Below are 11,251 nucleotides of genomic sequence, written 5' to 3'. Positions count from 1 at the left end.
AGAAACAGTGCAGACTTTAGAGGCAGCAGGCTCACTCTGTGCTACACCATCTCCTTGGACAAAGACCTTCAGGAACCTCCCCTGCTCCCAATTTCACTCGAATGGGTCTGCCCCGATTAACAGTCGAAACTGTGGTGTGTGCAGAAGACAAGAGTCATCAGCCAGAGCACTACCTTGGGGAAGCCAGAATAGCTACACTGGCTTTTTCATGGGTCAGCAGCTTACTCACAAATCACCATTAGTAGAAGCTTGTTAACGCCTCGGAGAAGAAACATGCAAAAACACAGGACTGTAAATATCTGAGCGAAACTATAGCCAAGTTAATTTCATACATTAAAGAGGTTTAAAGCTCTCTCTTGTTTTCCTCTCTGTTCTGAAGGACAGTCATTTGATGGAGTCATCTCTGCTAATTTTCCATCTAATGAGATCTGCAAGCTCCATTTTTGACACTTTCTTGTTCTGTTTATTCCTTCAACTGAACTCCAAAGATAAAAGGTATTTTAGTTCAAAGAAATGCAGAGCCCTTCCTCTCTCGTTGAGCCGTGTGTCTGAGTGGCATTTCTTTGCAGGTGTGCAAACAAATTCTATGAGAGGCTTTCTTGTTTGTTTTTAAATGTCTATAAACCACCCTCATCTAAACCATTAGCTTTCTTGATCAGATCGGGTGATGTTTGTGTGCAGAGAGAAATACATTTCTACTGGTCCACAAACATAGGGCCTAAAGGAAAAGCCAGAAAAATCCCAGAAGTTGCCTGTGAAAATATAATGAAAAGTTCATCCAATATTTGTAAGCTACAATACATCCAGGCCTGGTGATGACTAATGTCACTGTGTGTTTGAAGGTTCTGTCTCTGTAAGTTTTCCCAGCACCAACCATAGCTCCCTAAGCTCAGGACTGAGGCTGAAAGGCTGAGGCCAGTTCTACTCTTGACCCAGAGACTTACTGCTACCCATTCTAACACAGCAGTTCTCAATCTGTGGGTCATGACCTCTCTGTGGTCATCACAAGAGCCTTTCATGGAGGTTGTGTAAGACCATCAGAAGACACAGATATTCACACCACAATTCATAACAGTAGCAAAATTACAGTTATAAGATAGCAACCAAAGTAATTTTATAGTAGGGGGGGTCTCCACAACATGAAGAACTATATTAAAGGGTTGCAATGTTAGGATGGTTGAGCACCACGATTCTGGCAGGTCAGGATCCCAGGAGTCCGAAGTTTGCTAGGCCAAAGGCACAAGCAATTCTTTCTCTTGAGCTGTGCACTAAAGGAGTGTTGGTCCTCTGCCCTCAGCAAGCATGGAGGTCACAACCAGGTTTAAGATGAATCGCTTGCCTGCTCCCTCTGTGAACCATGAAGACCTGGGCAGAGACAAGCTGGAAGAATCCTTCTGCAAGATTGGAAGCAGTGTTCAATCCTAGCCTTGGGATCCCTGTGTGCTCAAGAAACATCACTTGAGGATGAACATTGTTACTTATATTCATAAAACAATAACCCAAATTTCCAACTTCTCTCTTGCACGTCAGCTAGTACCACCTCTGGTGGCTTTTCCCTGAGCCTGGAACTCAGGCGAGTTCTGGGTAAATGGCACCTGTCACCATGGTGGCTTCCGGATCACAGTGTCTGAGCCAAATTGAGAAACTCGGTCCTCTTTGGTCATTACACCCTCTGTAAATTTCCCATTTCGCAGACTAGTGAACCCAGAGAGCAGCTACAGGCCATAGATACCAATGACTGAACAGAGCTTGGTCAGATTTTCCCGGCCTTAAGTCTCTCTCACGCCTCTACCCTGACAGACTCTCATGCACAGTCCAAAGTACTGGTAAGGAGAAAAACTCAAAACAAAGGAGAAATAGACAGAGTCTTACTGGAACCCAAAAGAAGATACCTGGATTGCCTAAAACCTCGGAGTGAGTTTCCCCACCTCCTCAGTCACTAAACTCTTAGTTGCAGGATAAATGTGAGAGTCCCTGATGTTGGCTACAGCTTATGTCTGTCCATTATGGTGTGGCCTGGATGCCTGATGAGGTTTCTTTAATGCAGATTTCTTATTTTACTGTTTTGAAACAGGGTCTCACATAGCCCAGGCTGACTTGGAACTCCCTCCATATCCCAAGATGACTTTGAATTTCTGATCTTTCTGCCTCCAACTCAGAAGTGCTGAGGTGATGGACCTGTGTCAACACATAGGGCCTATATAGTGCAGGGACTGGATGTCTACTGTGTAACCACTCTACAACTGAGCCACATCCCCAGCTATATCACACATTTAAAAACATCCAATTACGGGAAAATTCACACTTACCCTAAGTATAGAGAACAGAATCATGGCCTCAAGGGTTCCCATCAGGCATCTTTAACGTATCAGCTGCTGCCCATGCCACTCAAAAGGGTTGGGAAGGCATAACTGATAAGTTTGGTTTGCAAACGTAAGGTAACCTCATTTGTCATTGGCTTTCTGCAGCTCAGCTGTGTGGAGGACCTGCTTGGTTACTGTGCTGGTTATGTCAATTTGACATAGACTAGAGTAATTGAGGAGAGGGAGCCTTAATTGGGAAAAAAAATGCCTTCATAAGATCAGACTATAGGCAAGCCTGGAGGGTAGCTTCTTAACTAGTGACCTATGGAGATGGCCCAGTTCATTCTGGGGGGTGTCGTCCTTGGGCTGTTGGTCCTGGGTTCTATAAGGAAGAAGGCTGAGCAAGCCATTAGGAGCAAGCCAATAAGCAGCACCCTTCTATGACCTCTGCATCAGCTCCTGCCTCAAGGTTCTTACCCTGACTTCCTTAATGTTGGACAGTAATTTGAAAGTGTAAGCCAAATAAAACCCTTTCTTCCCCAAAGTTGATTTTGGTCATGGTGTTTCATCACAGCAATAGTAACCCTGAGTAAGACAGTTAACCAAAGACATCTGACTTTCAGAGCTCCATATTGGAGCTTCAGACTTCTTCAGATGATCCTAGAGATAACGGGAAATGGTTCTGAGTCTTGGTTGTTATCAACTGGCTTCCAGATGTGTACGTGAAAATAAATGTATTCAGGGCTACCATCTGAATGCATGCTGTACCAGAGAAGGTATCACTGTGCATAGGAGTCCTAAAGACTCCATAGCAGAGATCCCACCTCATCTAAGTTTTGAAAGAAACAGATGCAGCCATAGATACCTAACACGGAGCACTGAGGGAAAAAAAATACACGAGTGATGATCCACACAGACCTTCATCCGTGGGTCAGGATTGAGCAAGGATCCATTTTGGAAAACCACAGGACCTCTAAGGCACATAGCCACTATGCCCACCCAACCCACTCACAGTATTGGAATCTTGGCCTCTACTGTGCTTAGTCACAGGACTGCCTTACCTTATTCTTTCTCCTAATCCATCTCTTAAATCCACCCCATTGTCTCTGGACCTACCTCTCCCACAACCTTTTAAAAAAGATTATTTTATTTTAAGTAATGTGTACATGTGTGCATCTCTGTGTGTTTGAGTTCATGAGTGCAGTGCCTGAGGAGGCCAGAAGAGGGCGCCTCTTCAAGAGCAGCAAGTACTCTCTGCTGCTGAAACATCTCTCCAGCCCAGTATCCATGTGATACAGACCATGTCTTAATATTTCTCACATTTACCTCAACGTGAAGCAAGCAAGACATTTGTGCTTGGAGATTGTCCTTGGAGTTTAATTTCTACTGATGTGATAAACACCACAACCAAAAGCAACTTGAGGAGGAAAGGGTTTGTTTGGCTTACATGTCCCATCACAGCCTGTCACTGAAGGAAATCGGGACAGGAATTCAGGCAGGAGCAGAAGCAGGATCCATGGAAGACCAGGTTTACTGACTTGCTCCTCGTGGCTTGCTCAGCCTATGTCTTAGTTAGGGTTTACTGCTGTGAACAGACACCATGACCAAGGCAACTCTTATAAAGGACAACATTTAATTGGGGCTGGCTTACAGGTTCAGAGGTCCAGTCCATTATCATCAACACAGGAGCATGGCAGCATCCAGGCAGGCATGGTGCAGGAAGAGCTGAGAGTTCTACATCTTCATCTGAAGGCTGCTAGCAGAATATTGGCTTTCAGGCAGCTAGGATGAGGGTCTTAAATCCCACACACACAGTGACACACTTATTCTAACAAAGCCATGCCTATTCCAACAGGGTCACACCTTCTACTAGTGCCACTCCCTAGGCTGAGTATATACCAACCATCACAGCCTGCTTTCATACCCCAATACCAACATCCCACAGATGATACTGCTCTCTGTGGGCTGGGTCTTCCTACACCAATCACTAATCAAGAATGCATGACACACAAGACAAACTGATGGAGGCATTTTCCCAGTTGAGATTTCAATGACCCTAACTTGCATCAAGTTGTCAAAAATGAACCAGCACATTACTGTGGATGCTATGTCAGACTATGAGGCCAGTGTTGGAAAGGCCTCTGGATGGACCCAGTGGTGAATGTCTGGTACTCTGCAATGGTTTTGTGTGTGTGTGTGTGTGTGTGTGTGTGTGTGTGTGTGTGTGTGTCTATGTATATATCTGTGTGTCTGTGTATGTCTGTGTGTATGTGCTTGTGTGTGTGTCTTGTGTGTGTCTGTGTGTCTATGTGTGTGTGTCTGTATGTGTATGTATGTGTCTGTGTGTGCTTATGTGTGTGCATGTGTCTGTGTTGGTCTTCATATGTGTGTCTGTGTATGTCTGTGTATATGTGTTTATGTGTATGTCTGTGTATGTATCTGTGTGTATGTATTTATGTGTGTATCTGTGTCTATATGTGTGTGTGCCTTTGTTTGTGTGTGTGCCTGTGTGTGTCTCTGTGTGTCTATGTGTGTGTGTGTGTCTGTGTGTGTGGGTGTGTGTGTGTCTGCATGTCTGTGTGCTCTGCACAAAGCACTGTGGGTGCAATGCAGCCAGCTACTTCATGCTCCTCCTGCCATAGCTAGAGTCACTCTTCCCATCTTGCCTTCCCCATGATAACAGACCATGAACCCTCAAACTATGAGCCAAGATAAACCCTAGTAGGTCTGTGTTGAACTTTTAAGCATTGAATACACCAAGCAAAAACCAGCCAGTCATATTTTTTAAGGCAAAAGTTTATAAATTATCTTACCTACCTTATAATGCTAAAACAAAATACTGTGAGAAAAAAAGGCCCTCATGCCTGAACTTTGGCTCCTGAAACCTGGGTATCAGAGATACACACAGTTTATTGTGACTGATAAAGCATCCTTTTGTTGGCTAAATGCAGAAAAAAATGAGAGTCAGATTTAAACAAAACAAAACAAAAACCTAAGTCATGGGGCTAAAGAGATGGCTCAGAGGTTAAGAGCACTGGCTGCTCTTACAGTGGACCCAGATTCACTTCCCAGAATCCACATGACTGCTCAAAACCGTCTATAGCTCTAGTTCCAAGGGCTCTGACACCAGGCACATGTGTGGCGCAAAGACACACACAGGCAAAACCCAACTATATACATAAAATAAAATGATTATTTTTTTCTAAGCTGTGAGCCACATCCTTCTGAAGTTCTAGTGGAAAGCACGGCCTGGACCTGATATCTGTGTTGCTCCGCCCCCCTCCTAGTGCGATGGTTAACACAGCTCAGGGATTTTCAACCTTCCTAACGCTGCCACCCTTTAATACCATTCCTCGTGCCTGTGGTGATCCTCAACCATAAAATTACTTCTGTTGCTACTTCGGAACTGTAATTTTGCGACCGTTATGAGTTGTAATGTAAATATCTGATAGGCAGGATATCTGACATGTGACCCCCGGGGGGGGTCTCGACCCACAGGTTGAGAACCACTGACCTAGCCCGTTTGCTGGAATTTAGAGTCACCTGGAAGTCACATCTCTAGGTGTGTCTGCAGAAGCTTTCAAGAGATGTTTACTGAGGAGGGCAGATGCATCCTGGATATGGGTAGCACCCATCCCATGGGCTAAGGTCCTAGAGTGAAGAAAAAAAAAATAATGAGTCGAGTGCCAGAATCCATTTCTATGTATTTTCTGAGCGGATGTGATGTGGCCAGCTGCCTCACCTCCTGCCACCATGCCTCCCTGCCATGACGGACTGGCCCCTTGGACTCTGAGCCAAAATAAAGTCTTGCTTACATACGTTGATCCTGTCAGGCATCTTGTCCCAAAAGTGACAAAAGTCACTACTACACCTGACTATGTTTTAGTGCCTGAGAATAAAGTTGCAGCATGCTATATAGGTTTTTACATACTGCAAGCAGGTAATACCTATGGCTGTGGTTATTTAACATGCGACACATGTGAATTTTCTGGAGCAGTTGTTCTACCCACAGAATAGTGAAAAGAAGTTTGCCAGAGGCCTAGGAGGATGGGGGAAACACACTTTGCTATTGAGCCTGCAGAAAACAGACAGGACTGATTCCACGTGTCTCTCTCTTTTTTGCAGACAAGACGGCTCATCACCAATGGAAAGCCACACATCAAGAGCAGCAAGAATGATGGCATCCCCAGGGCAGAACCACAGACCCAGGTCATTTATCCCACACTGATGTGAATTTTCCATTACCTGGGAACAAAAAGTGTAGGCATGCCTTCTCTGTTTTCTTTTTTTTCTCCCCCGTTATAAAACTTAGTTTAGTTGTTGAAAAATGGAAAAAGAAAGATGACATTTATAGAACAACCATCTCAGCATAAAAAAAGTGAAATATTTTTCTAAAAGGCTTTCATTTCTTCCAGGAAAAAAAAAAACAGAGAGAGAGAGAGACTCTTTCATTAGTCATAAGAAAGGCACATTTACTGGGTTCTTTACAGAATGTCATGCACAGCTGTTAAGATTAGTTTCTATGACGAGTGTGTCACAGAGGGAGAACAGTAAACATGGTGTATGCAAATGATTTGCATTATAAATATGGATGTTGTTTGCCTTTGCCATAAGCTATGAAGAATCACAATTAAAATGTCAAACTGCAATTGGGGAAAAACCTGGAAGTTAGAAAGGGCATTTGTGAGAGTCATACTCAATTATGCGCGTGTTGGTTTCCTAAGTTTCTTACTTCCAAAGCTTTTATTCTCTAATTTACCTTTTCCAGACTGTAAACTGTTTTCCTTGAACTCAAATCAGTGGAATAAAAATCTTTGTGTATGTACGCAGATAAATGTGTATATGAATGTGTGTGTGCAGGTACATGTGTGTACAGAGATATGTGTGTTTGCATGTTGTGTGCAGGCGTCAGGTGACTGTGTGTGCAGGTGCATGTACATGCATATGTGTGAGCAGGAGAATGTGTATGTGTGCATGTGTGTGGTCAGCTGCTTGTCCATATATGAGTGTTCAGGTATAAGTGTGTGTGCATGTGTGAGTACAGGTGCATATGTTTGCAGGTGTATGAGTGCAGCTGTACGTGTGTATGTGCATGTATGTGCACATGTGTGTATGTGCAGGTGCATGTGCACATGTGTGTACAAATACACATACACTTGTGTGTATGTGAATAAGGGGTCCAGAAGTGAGCTGGGGATGGTGTGATTCCCTTTGTGCCCTGATGACAGATGAACACATATCTCCCACATTCACTGACAAAGAGTTCATAATTTTCACGTAAAATTCTTTGATAATGCTCTCTCATTCAAAAGGATAAATACAGGAAATGAGTTTTCTTCCAGCAGCTTAAGCTGATGCACAGGACATGACTCTCTTGGTTTTATTTTAGTAAAGGAATCATATTCATAAAAGAAACCATAACTCAATTCTATATTCTTCAAAGAGTTGGCTACAATTGTTTATAATTGGTTTAAATGTTAATGTTTGCATAATGCATGATTTCTTTATTAAAAGGCCATGGCAGAAGTATACATTAGTCCTCTTTTCAAAAGAGCCCCAGGAAAAAATCCTTCCCGAACTCTCGGATGATTTAAAATTGATCTCCTATCGTGTGTCCTACTTTTATACTCTTAACAGCAGACAAAATAATTCCTTTCAATTTTAATCCCAGCTGTTTGGGGGACCCCAGGTTGAGTTATGTTGCTATTTTCAGGGGTGCTTACTGGTTTATCGTCTCTTTCTTGATAACCCTCCTGCTGAGAGGTACAAAGACATTCCAACAGGCATCTCAGACTTGTTTATGTGTGGCAGGCCTTGATTTTTCCGATGATCAAACATGTATCCTAAGTAGATCTACTCACCTTAACTCACTTCCACACATATTTTTTTTTTTTGGTTCTTTTTTCGGAGCTGGGGACCAAACCCAGGGCCTTGCGCTTCCTAGGTAAGCGCTCTACCACTGAGCTAAATCCCCAGCCCCACTTCCACACATATTTACCCCCTCCCTGGGGCAGCCATAGTTTAATGAAGCATATATGGGGAGGGAACTAAGCCAAAGTTCCTATGGGAAAAATGACATGTATTCTTCCACAAATTCCTTGATTATCTGCCGCCAAGTCCTCTATTGGATCATTCCTGTGGAAATCAGAAGACAGCTAGGCACAGCCCTGCCCCCGTGTGTCTGTGGTAAAGGAGTGTAAAGGAGTAAAGGAGTAGCCATTGTGAGGAGTTAGGGGAGAGGGTGTGGAAATGAGGAGGGTCTGAGTTCACAGAACTACAACCCAAGTATCTTTGTCACTACTCAATAGCTGTGAAGAGAACCATGACCAAGGCAACTCTTACAAGAGGAAGCATTTAATTAGGCCTGGATTACAGCTTCAGAGGTTTGGTTCACTGTCATCATGGCAGGGAGTGTGGTGGCACACAGGCAGACACGTTGCTGGAGAAAGAGGTGAGAGTTCTACATCTGGATCTGGAGAGTTCTTCATCTAGGTTTTTGGGAAGCAGGAAGAAAATGCACTGGGTTTGACTTGGGCTTTTGAAACTTCAAAACTCAACCCCAGTGACGAACTTCCTCCAAAAAGGCCACACTTATTCCAATAAGGCCACGCCTCCTAATCCTTCTCAAGTAGTGCCATATAACTAAGCATTCAAATATATGAGCTTATGGGGAACACTTTTACTCAAATTGCTTACAGGACCATTAGAGACTATTGCATGTAATTATAAAAGAACCACCCATGCTATGATCAGCTAGGCACTGGCAATGGTGTTCTCCCCACCCCCATGGGGAGCCCAAGCATCTCTGTGCCCTAGTTCCCCTGCTTTTAGCTGCTGCTGAACTGCCTCACACTTCCCAAGCCATCCACTCCCTATGGCAAGCCTTTAGAAACTGGTTGCCACTCACTCTGATCCCCTAGCCCCATAAAAACTCCAGAGGCTTGCAATTTACCAGCCACATTTGTAACAGTAAATCCTCAACCCCCAAAATGCCCACACAAAGAACTGAAAACTCAATTAATATAGATATAAGCTACACACCTAGACTGGACAGATGTGCCCTAAATTATTCAACCATCTATCTAAGAAATCCCCAGTTACTTATGGCTTCTAGGACCATGGGTCTGGCTCATCAGTCTCCCTCAGGTTCTATCTTGTCTCTCCCATCTCTGGCTTCTCTCTCTCTCTTTCTCTCTCTCTCTCTCTCTCTCTCTCTCTCTCTCTCTCTCTCTCTAAAACTTTTAGCTCAGCACCCTCTTTCCACTGCCCAATCCCAGACTCAAGCCTTTCTGACTAAGATTTTACCTGACCTCATCTGAGTAAGGCACCCCTTTTGAGGGGGCAGAAAAAACAGACAGTAATCCACAACATCCCCCCTTTTGTCCAATTAAAAGACTCTTTTCTCTCAGATATAAATTGATCACAACTATTACCATTTTGTAATTTATAAAGTATAAGACACCTAACTCAGTCCTTAATTTTGTCAATTAAATAAAGCACTCTATCATCTGTACTAACTTAAAGGGCTTATAATTCTACATCTGTTAATGTCTTGGTTTAGCTTGTATACTATCTGAAAACCATCTACTCAAACATAACTATTCTCTCAATGTTAAATAGCTTAGGTTGGCTAAGAGACTATGGTTAGTCTTCAATACTGGCAGAATTCTGAGAGCAGCATAAAATTTACCAGAAAATATAGGAAGGACTAACTTAGCTTCCAAAACTGAAACAAATTGTAAAGATAGCTGCCTGCCTACACAATCCCCTGTTTCTCAACACGTTGCAGCATCAGTCTGTGGCTGTTGGGTCCAGGATCATCTGACAAACCTTTGTAATGCAGAATTATGAAGGATTTATCGCCCTGTCTTGGCAGAGATTATCAGTCAACTATTGTGCATAGTGTGTCCTTTTTCTGGACAGTATTTTTGCCTGTAGATGAATAGGCAATTTTTGTCCAGTTACTACCTTGCCACGATGTACAACCTCACCTGGAGGTATAGATGTTCAGTTTCTTCACTGAATCTAAGAAAGGGGTATTGACAGGAGCAGATATGTCTCAACAACAAATGATTAAATAACATTAAGTGTCGCATTTTGTGGATTTCTGATGCTTTTGAAAACTATCTATGTAAAGTAATTTGAACTGTTGTCCTTTAACTACTCTCAGCTATTTCTAATTAAAGTATCTTACAACTAATTCAGATCCATGAGTTTGTTGTCTGGCCCTTAACTCATATGCTTAATCATCTAAAATCAGTTCGTAATGGCAGTATTAGAAGGACTGAGTCTAGCCTTTGTATTCTTAAATTTTTGTATCAGTAGAAGAAATTCATGCCAATGAAAATCCTAACTCAGTATCAAAACAAATTTTGTACCAAAATAAGAAACTTTAACTTTAACTTTGTAACAATTATAAATATTTTTACCAAATGAGATTGTAGCTACACAATTAATTCTAGCTATTTCCACTCTGGTCAAATTATTTCTAAATCACCCAGAAAGATAACCTAGAATAACCATCTCCAGTCCCCCAAACCCAGGGAACCGGGATAACGACACTTTATAACTTCTTCCTGCTGATTATGGGTGTTGAGATATCTTTGAAGGGGAAGGATAGGGAAAATGGGGAAGCTGGTTAGGTCTTAATAAGGCCACACCAACCCTTAAGAAGAAAAAGGTTCCTGCTGAGCCAGAAACCCTTAAGAAAAAGCGAAGGAAATTCACAGAGCTGAAAGTGAAGCACCTGAGGAAGAAGTTTGCCCTGAAGACATTGCGAAAGGCAAGGAGGAAGCTCATCTAGGAGAAGGCAAAGCACTCTCACAAGGAGTGCAGGCAGAAGGATTGGACTGAGATTCACATGGCTAGGATTGCAAGGCATGCTGGGAACTTCTATGCGCCTGCAGAACCAGAATTAGCCTTTGTCACCAGGATCCGAGGCACCAATG

The 11,251-nt window shown here is 43.0% G+C and overlaps 1 pseudogene; it reads left to right on the top strand.

Moving 5' to 3' along the window:
• The first annotated feature begins 3,058 nt into the window (after positions 1-3,058).
• Rpl7-ps7 (ribosomal protein L7, pseudogene 7) overlaps positions 3,059-11,251 on the top strand; it is an 8,676-nt pseudogene continuing 483 nt past the window's right edge.

This window comes from Rattus norvegicus, chromosome 12 (genome assembly GCF_021556685.1).
Source record: "Rattus norvegicus strain SHRSP/BbbUtx chromosome 12, alternate assembly SHRSP_T2T, whole genome shotgun sequence".
In the NCBI taxonomy this organism is placed as follows: Eukaryota; Metazoa; Chordata; class Mammalia; order Rodentia; family Muridae; genus Rattus; species Rattus norvegicus.
The sequence above is the reverse complement of the archived record's forward strand: the minus strand, read 5'-3'. Positions and strand labels throughout refer to the sequence as shown.